Source organism: Arachis stenosperma, chromosome 3 (assembly GCF_014773155.1).
Source record: "Arachis stenosperma cultivar V10309 chromosome 3, arast.V10309.gnm1.PFL2, whole genome shotgun sequence".
NCBI classification, from domain to species: Eukaryota; Viridiplantae; Streptophyta; class Magnoliopsida; order Fabales; family Fabaceae; genus Arachis; species Arachis stenosperma.
This window is the reverse complement of record NC_080379.1, coordinates 31,807,289-31,815,035: the sequence shown is the minus strand read 5'-3', so window position 1 is coordinate 31,815,035 and position 7,747 is coordinate 31,807,289. Positions and strand designations below refer to the sequence as shown.

Below are 7,747 nucleotides of genomic sequence, written 5' to 3'. Positions count from 1 at the left end.
AGCTCGTGGATTGATTAAGCTCAGCCCAAGCATACACCAAGTGGGCCCCGGAAGTGGATTTATGCATCAATTACTTACTCATGTAAACCCTAGGAGCTAGTTTATTATAAATAGAACATTTAACTATTGTATTAGATGTCTTTTGACCACGTTACATCTTTGGTCTCAGTTTTGTTTTATTCTTCATCCTAAGAGGCCATTGATCACGTTTTAGGGGGCTGGCCATTCGGCCATGCCTGAACCTTTCACTTATGTATTTTCAACGGTGGAGTTTCTGCACACCATAGATTAAGGGTGTGGAGCTCTGCTGTACCTCAAGTATTAATGCAGTTCTATTTCTTTTATTCAATTCTCTCTTATTCTTATTCCAAGATATTCATTCGTACCCAAGAACATGATGAATGTGATGATTAGATAACCCTCATCATCATTCTCATTTATGAACGCGCGTGATTGATAACCACTTCCGTTCTACATGCAACCGAGCTTGAATGTGTATCTCTTAGATTCCCCAACAGAATCTTCGTGGTATAAGCTAGATAGATGGCGGCATTTATGAGGATCCGGAAAGTCTCACCTTGTCTGTGGTATTCCGAGTAGGATCCTGGGAATCCGGAAAGTCTAACCTTGTCTGTGGTATTCCGAGTAGGATTCCGGTAATGAATGACTGTGACGTGCTTCAGACTTGCAAGTGCTGGGCGTGATAACAAACGCAAAAGAATCAAGGGATTCTATTCCAGTAGGCGCAGGAACCAACCAGTGATTAGCCGTGCTGTGACAGAGTGCGTGAGCGTAGTTTTCACTGCGATGATGAGATGTAGCCATCAACCATGGGTGATGCCTCCAGACGATTAGCCATGCGAGTGACAGCCGCAGAGGACCATTTTCCCGAGAGGATTGAAAGTAGCCACCGCTGATGGTGAATCCCTATACACAGCTTGCCATGGAAAGGAGTAAGAAGAATTGAGTTGAAGCAATAGGAGAGCAGGCGTCCTTGGGCCATACAGCATCTCCATGCACTTATCTGAAATTCCCACCAATGAGGCTGCATAAGTATCCCTTTTTATTATATCATCTATTTCTATTTTATTATTAATTTTCGAACCCATAAACAATTTTAATCTGCCTAACTGAGATTTGCAAGGTGACCATAGCTTGCTTCATACCAACAATCTCTGTGGGATCGACCCTTACTCACGTAAGGTTTATTACTTGGACGACCCAGTACACTTGCTGGTTAGTTGAACGGAGTTGTGAATTCAACCAGTGCCATAATAAAGAACATTGATCACAAGTAATACAAGCATGATCACAATTTCGTCCACCACTCACTTTGAGAATTTCTAATGGTTATGGTGCACAAAATTGTGATCATCAATGGCGCCATCAACATGGTACGCTCAATTGCAATCTCAACTCTTTATCACAACTTTGCACAACTAACCAGCAAGTGCACTGGGTCGTCCAAGTAATAAACCTTACGCGAGTAAGGGTCGATCCCACGGAGATTGTTGGTATGAAGCAAGCTATGGTCATCTTGTAAATCTCAGTCAGGCGGATTCAAATGGTTATGGAGGATTAATGACTAAAAGATGAATAAAACATAAAATAAAGATAGAGATACTTATGTAGTTCATTGGTGAGAATTTCAGATAAGCGTATGGAGATGCTTTGTCCCTTCCGTCTCTCTGCTTTCCTACTGTCTTCATCCAATCCTTCTTACTCCTTTCCATGGCAAGCTGTATGTTGGGCATCACTGTTGTTAGTGGCTACAGTCCCGTCCTCTCAGTGAAAATGTTCATCGCGCTCTGTCACAGCATGGCTAATCAGCTGTCGGTTTTCGATCATGTCGGAATAGAATCCAGTGATTCTTTTGCGTCTGTCACTAACGCCCCACAATCGCGAGTTTGAAGCTCGTCACAGTCATTCAATCCTTGAATCCTACTCAGAATACCACAGACAAGGTTTAGACCTTCCGGATTCTCTTGAATGCCGCCATCAATTCTAGCTTATACCACGAAGATTCTGATTAAGGAATCCAAGAGATAAACATTCAAGCCTTGTTTGTTTGTAGAACGGAAGTGGTTGTCAGGCACGCGTTCATAAGTGAGAATGATGATGAGCGTCACATAATCATCACATTCATCAAGTTCTTGAGTGCGAATGAATATCTTGGAATAAGAATAAGCTAAATTGAATAGAAGAACAATAGTAATTGCATTAATACTCGAGGTACAGCAGAGCTCCACACCTTAATCTATGGTGTGTAGAAACTCCACCGTTGAAAATACATAAGAACAAGGTCTAGGCATGGCCGAGAGGCCAGCCCCCATGATCTAAGAACTAGACGTCCAAAGATGATCAAAAGATCTAAAGTGATCCAAAGATGAAAATGCAATAGCAAAAGGTCCTATTTGTAGAGAACTAGTAGCTTAGGGTTTACAAAGATGAGAAAATTACATAAAAATCTACTTCCGAGCCCACTTGGTGTGTGCTTGCGCTGAGCATTGAAGCTTTCATGTGTAGAGACTTTTCTTGGAGTTAAACGCCAGCTTTTGTGCTAGTTTGGGCGTTTAACTCCCATTCTTGTGCCAGTTCCGGCGTTAAACGCCAGAATTCTTGAGCTGACTTGGAATGCCTGTTTGGGCCATCAAATCTTGGGAAAAGTATGAACTATTATACATTACTGAAAAGCCCAGGATGTCTAATTTCCTACGCAATTGAGAGCGCGCCAATTGGACTTCTGTAGCTCCAGAAAATCCACTTCGAGTGCAGGGAGGTCAGAATCCAACAGCATCTGCAGTCCTTTTCAGCCTCTGAATAAGATTTTTGCTCAGGTCCCTCAATTTCAGCCAGAAAATACCTGAAATCACAGAAAAACACACAAACTCATAGTAAAGTCTAGAAAAGTGAATTTTAACTAAAAACTAATAAAAATATAATAAAAACTAACTAAAACATACTAAAAACATACTAAAAACAATGCCAAAAAGCGTATAAATTATCCGCTCATCACAACACCAAACTTAAATTGTTGCTTGTCCTCAAGCAACTAAAAATAAAATAAGATAAAAAGAAGAGAATATACTATGGACTCCAAATTATCAATGAAACTTAGCTCCAATTAGATGAGCGGGACTAGTAGCTTTTTGCCTCTGAACAGTTTTGGCATCTCACTTTATCCTTTGAAATTTAGAATGATTGGCTTCTATAGGAACTCAGAATCCGGATAGTGTTATTGATTCTCCTAGTTAAGTATGATGATTCTTGAACACAGCTACTTTATGAGTCTTGGCCGTGGCCTAAAGCACTCTGTTTTCCAGTCTTACCACTGGATACATCCATGCCACAGACACATAACTGGGTGAACCTTTTCAGATTGTGACTCAGCTTTGCTAGAGTCCCCAATTAGAGGTGTCCAGGGTTCTTAAGCACACTCTTTTTGCTTTGGATCACGACTTTAACCGCTCAGTCTCAAGTTTTCACTTGACACCTTCACGCCACAAGCACATGGTTAGGGACAGCTTGGTTTAGCCGCTTAGGCCAGGATTCTATTCCTGTGGGCCCTCCTATCCACTGATGCTCAAAGCCTTGGATCCTTTTTATTTTTTTACCCTTGCCTTTTGGTTTAAAGGGTTATTGGCTTTTTCTGCTTGCTTTCTCTCTTTTTTTTTGTATTCACTGCTTTTTCTTGCTTCAAGAATCATTTTTATGATTTTTCAGATCCTCAGTAACATTTCTCCTTTTTCATTATTCTTTCAAGAGCCAACATTCATGAACAACAAATTCAAAAGACATATGCACTGTTCAAGCATACATTCAGAAAACAAAAAGTATTGTCACCACATCAAAATAATTAAGCTAGTTTTAAGGATGAATTCGAAATCATGTACTTCTTGTTCTTTTGTAATAAAAACATTTTTCATTCAAGAAAGGTGATGGATTCATAGGACATTCATAACTTTAAGGCATAGACACTAAGACACTAATGGTCATAAGACACAAACATAGATAAACATAAGCATAAAAATTTGAAAAACAGAAAAATAAAGAACAAGGAAATTAAAGAACGGGTCCACCTTAGTGATGGCGGCTTGTTCTTCCTATTGAAGATCTTATGGAGTGCTTGAGCTCCTCAATGTCTCTTCCTTGCCTTTGTTGCTCCTCTCTCATGATTCTTTGATCTTCTCTAATTTCATGGAGGAGGATGGAATGTTCTTGGTGCTCCACCCTTAGTTGTCCCATGTTGGAACTCAATTCTCCTAGGGAGGTTTTGATTTGCTCCCAATAGTTTTGTGGAGGAAAGTGCATCCCTTGAGGTATCTCAGGGATTTCATGATGAGGAGTTTCCTCATGCTCATGTCCATGAGTGGGATCTCTTGTTTGCTCCATCCTTTTCTTAGTGGTATCCATGAGGACTTGGTCCAACCTTTGATCAAAGTTGACCCTTTTTGAGTTTGAAAGGGACCTCAGAGATCACCTTCTTCATGGTCACAACTTCATAGAAGTGGTCTTGATGCACCCTTGAGATAAATCTCTCCATCTCCCATGACTCGGAAGTGGAAGCTTTTGCCTTCCCTTTCCTCTTTCTAGAGGTTTCTCCGGCCTTAGGTGCCATAAATGGTTATGGAAAAACAAAAAGCAATGCTTTTACCACACCAAACTTAGAAGGTTTGCTCGTTCTCGAGCAAAAGAAGAAAAAAGAGAGTAGAAGAAGAAGAAATAGAGGAGATGGAGGGGGGCTTTGTGGTTCGGCCAAGGGGGAGAAGTGGTGTTTAGGTTGTGTGAGGTAGGTGGGGTTTTATGAAGTACAGATGTGAGTGGTGAAGAGAATGGGTGAAGAAGAGAGAGAGTGGTGGGGTAAGTGGGGATCCTGTGGGGTCCACAGATCCTGAGGTATTGATGTGATTGGTGAATGGGTGAAGAAGAGAGAGAGAGATGGGGTAGGTGGGGATCCTGTAGGGTCCACAGATCCTGAGGTGTCAAGGATGGCTCATCCCTGCACCAAGTGGCGTGCAAAAACGCCCTTTCTGCCAATCCTGGCGTTAAACACCGGGCTGCTGCCCATTTCTGGCGTTTAACGCCAGCTTCTTGCCCATTCCTGGCGTTAAACGCCAGTCTGGTGCCCATTTCTGGCGTTAAACGCCCAGAAAGGTGCCAGACTAGGCGTTAAACGCCCATTTGCTACCCTTACTGGCGTTTAAACGCCAGCAAGGTTTTCCTCCAGGGTGTGCTGATTTTCATTCTATTTTTCATTCTGTCTTTGCTTTTTCAATTGATTTTGTGACTTCACATGATCATCAACCTATAGAAATAATAATGGAAAATAGATAAATATAACATTGGGTTGCCTCCTAACAAGCGCTTCTTTAATGTCAGTAGCTTGACAGTGGGCTCTCATGGAGCCTCACAGATACTCAGAGCCATGTTGGAACCTCCCGACACCAAACTTAGAGTTTGAATGTGGGGGTTCAACACCAAACTTAGAATTTGGTTGTGGCCTCCCAACACTAAACTTAGAGTTTGACTGTGGGGGCTCTGTTTGACTCTGTTTTGAGAGAAGCTCTTCATGCTTCCTCTCCATGGTTACAGAGGGATATCCTTGAGCCTTAAACACAAAGGATTCTTCATTCACTTGAATGATCAATTCTCCTCTGTCAACATCAATCACAGCCTTTGCTGTGGCTAGGAAGGGTCTGCCAAGGATGATGGATTCATCCATGCACTTCCCAGTCTCTAGGACTATGAAATCAGCAGGGATGTAATGGTCTTCAACCTTTACCAGAACATCCTCTACAAGTCCATAAGCTTGTTTTCTTGAATTGTCTACCATCTCTAGTGAGATTCTTGTAGCTTGCACCTCAAAGATCCCTAGCTTCTCCATTATAGAGAGAGGCATGAGGTTTATGCTTGACCCTAGGTCACACAGAGCCTTCTCAAAGGTCATGGTACCTATGGTACAAGGTATTGAGAACTTCCCAGGGTCCTGTCTCTTTTGAGGTAATCTCTGCCTAGTCAAGTCATCCAGTTCTTTGGTGAGCAAAGGGGGTTCATCCTCCCAAGTCTCATTACCAAATAACTTGTCATTTAGCTTCATGATTGCTCCAAGGTACTTAGCAACTTGCTCTTCAGTGACATCTTCATCTTCTTCAGAGGAAGAATACTCATCAGAGCTCATGAATGGCAGAAGTAAATCCAATGGAATCTCTATGGTCTCAGTGTGAGCCTCAGATTCCCATGGTTCCTCATTAGGGAACTCATTGGAGGCCAGTAGACGTCCATTGAGGTCTTCCTCAGTGGCGCTCACTGCCTCTTTCTCCTCTCCAAATTCGGCCATGTTGAGGGCCTTACACTCTCCTTTTGGATTCTCTTCTGTATTGCTTGGGAGAGTGCTAGGAGGGAGTTCAGTAACTTTCTTACTCAGCTGACCCACTTGTGCCTCCAAGTTTCTAATGGAGGATCTTGTTTCAGTCATGAAACTTTGAGTGGTTTTGATTAGATCAGAGACCATGGTTGCTAAGTCAGAGTGGCTCTGCTTAGAATTCTCTGTCTGTTGCTGAGAAGATGATGGAAAAGGCTTGCCATTGCTAAACCTGTTTCTTCCACCATTATTGTTGTTGAAACCTTGTTGAGGTCTCTGTTGATCCTTCCATGATAGATTTGGATGATTTTTTCATGAAGGATTATAGGTGTTTCCATAGGGTTCTCCCATGTAATTCACCTCTTCCATTGATGGGTTCTTAGGATCATAAGCTTCTTCTTCAGATGAAGCGTCCTTAGTACTGCCTGATGCAGCTTGCATTCCAGACAGACTTTGAGAAATCATATTGACTTGCTGAGTCAATATTTTATTCTGAGCCAATATGGCATTCAGAGTATCAATCTCAAGAACTCCTTTCTTCTGATTCGTCCCATTGTTCACAGGATTCCTTTCAGAAGTGTACATGAATTGGTTATTTGCAACCATTTCAACGAGTTCTTGAGCTTCTGTAGGCGTCTTCTTCAGTTGAAAAGATCCTCCAGCAGAGCTGTCCAATGACATCTTGGACAGTTCAGACAGACCATCATAGAAGATACCTATGATGCTCCATTCAGAAAGCGTGTCAGAAGGACACTTTCTGATCAATTGTTTGTATCTTTCCCAAGCTTCATAGAGGGATTCACCTTCCTTCTGTCTGAAGGTTTGGACTTCCACTCTAAGCTTACTCAATTTTTGAGGTGGAAAGAACTTTGCCAAGAAGGCATTGACTAGCTTTTCCCAAGAGTTCAGGCTTTCTTTAGGTTGTGAGTTCAACCATATCCTAGCTCTGTCTCTTACAGCAAAAGGGAATAGCATAAGTCTGTAGACCTCAGGGTCAACCCCATTAGTCTTGACAGTGTCACAGATTTGCAAGAATTCAGCTAAAAATTGATGAGGATCTTCCAATGGAAGTCCATGGAACTTGCAATTCTGTTGCATTAGAGAAACTAATTGAGGCTTAAGCTCAAAGTTGTTTGCTCCAATGGCAGGGATAGAGATGCTTCTCCCATAAAAGTCGGGAGTAGGTGCAGTAAAGTCACCCAGCACCTTCTTTGCATTGTTGGCATTGTTGTTATTTTCGGCTGCCATATCTTCTTCCAGTTTGAAGATTTCTGTTAGGTCCTCTACAAAGAGTAGTGCTTTAGCTTCTCTTAGCTTTCGCTTCAAGGTCCTTTCAGGTTCAGGGTCAGTTTCAACAAGAATGCTTCTGTCTTTGCTCCTGCTCAT

The 7,747-nt window shown here is 42.0% G+C and overlaps 1 non-coding gene across 1 annotated transcript; it reads left to right on the top strand.

Annotated features, from left to right (window-relative positions):
- Positions 1 to 7,096: 7,096 nt before the first annotated feature.
- On the top strand, positions 7,097 to 7,204 carry LOC130971646 (small nucleolar RNA R71). Its single transcript, XR_009082857.1, has one exon. It is a non-coding gene; the product is annotated as a small nucleolar RNA R71 (small nucleolar RNA).
- The last annotated feature ends 543 nt before the right edge of the window (positions 7,205 to 7,747 follow it).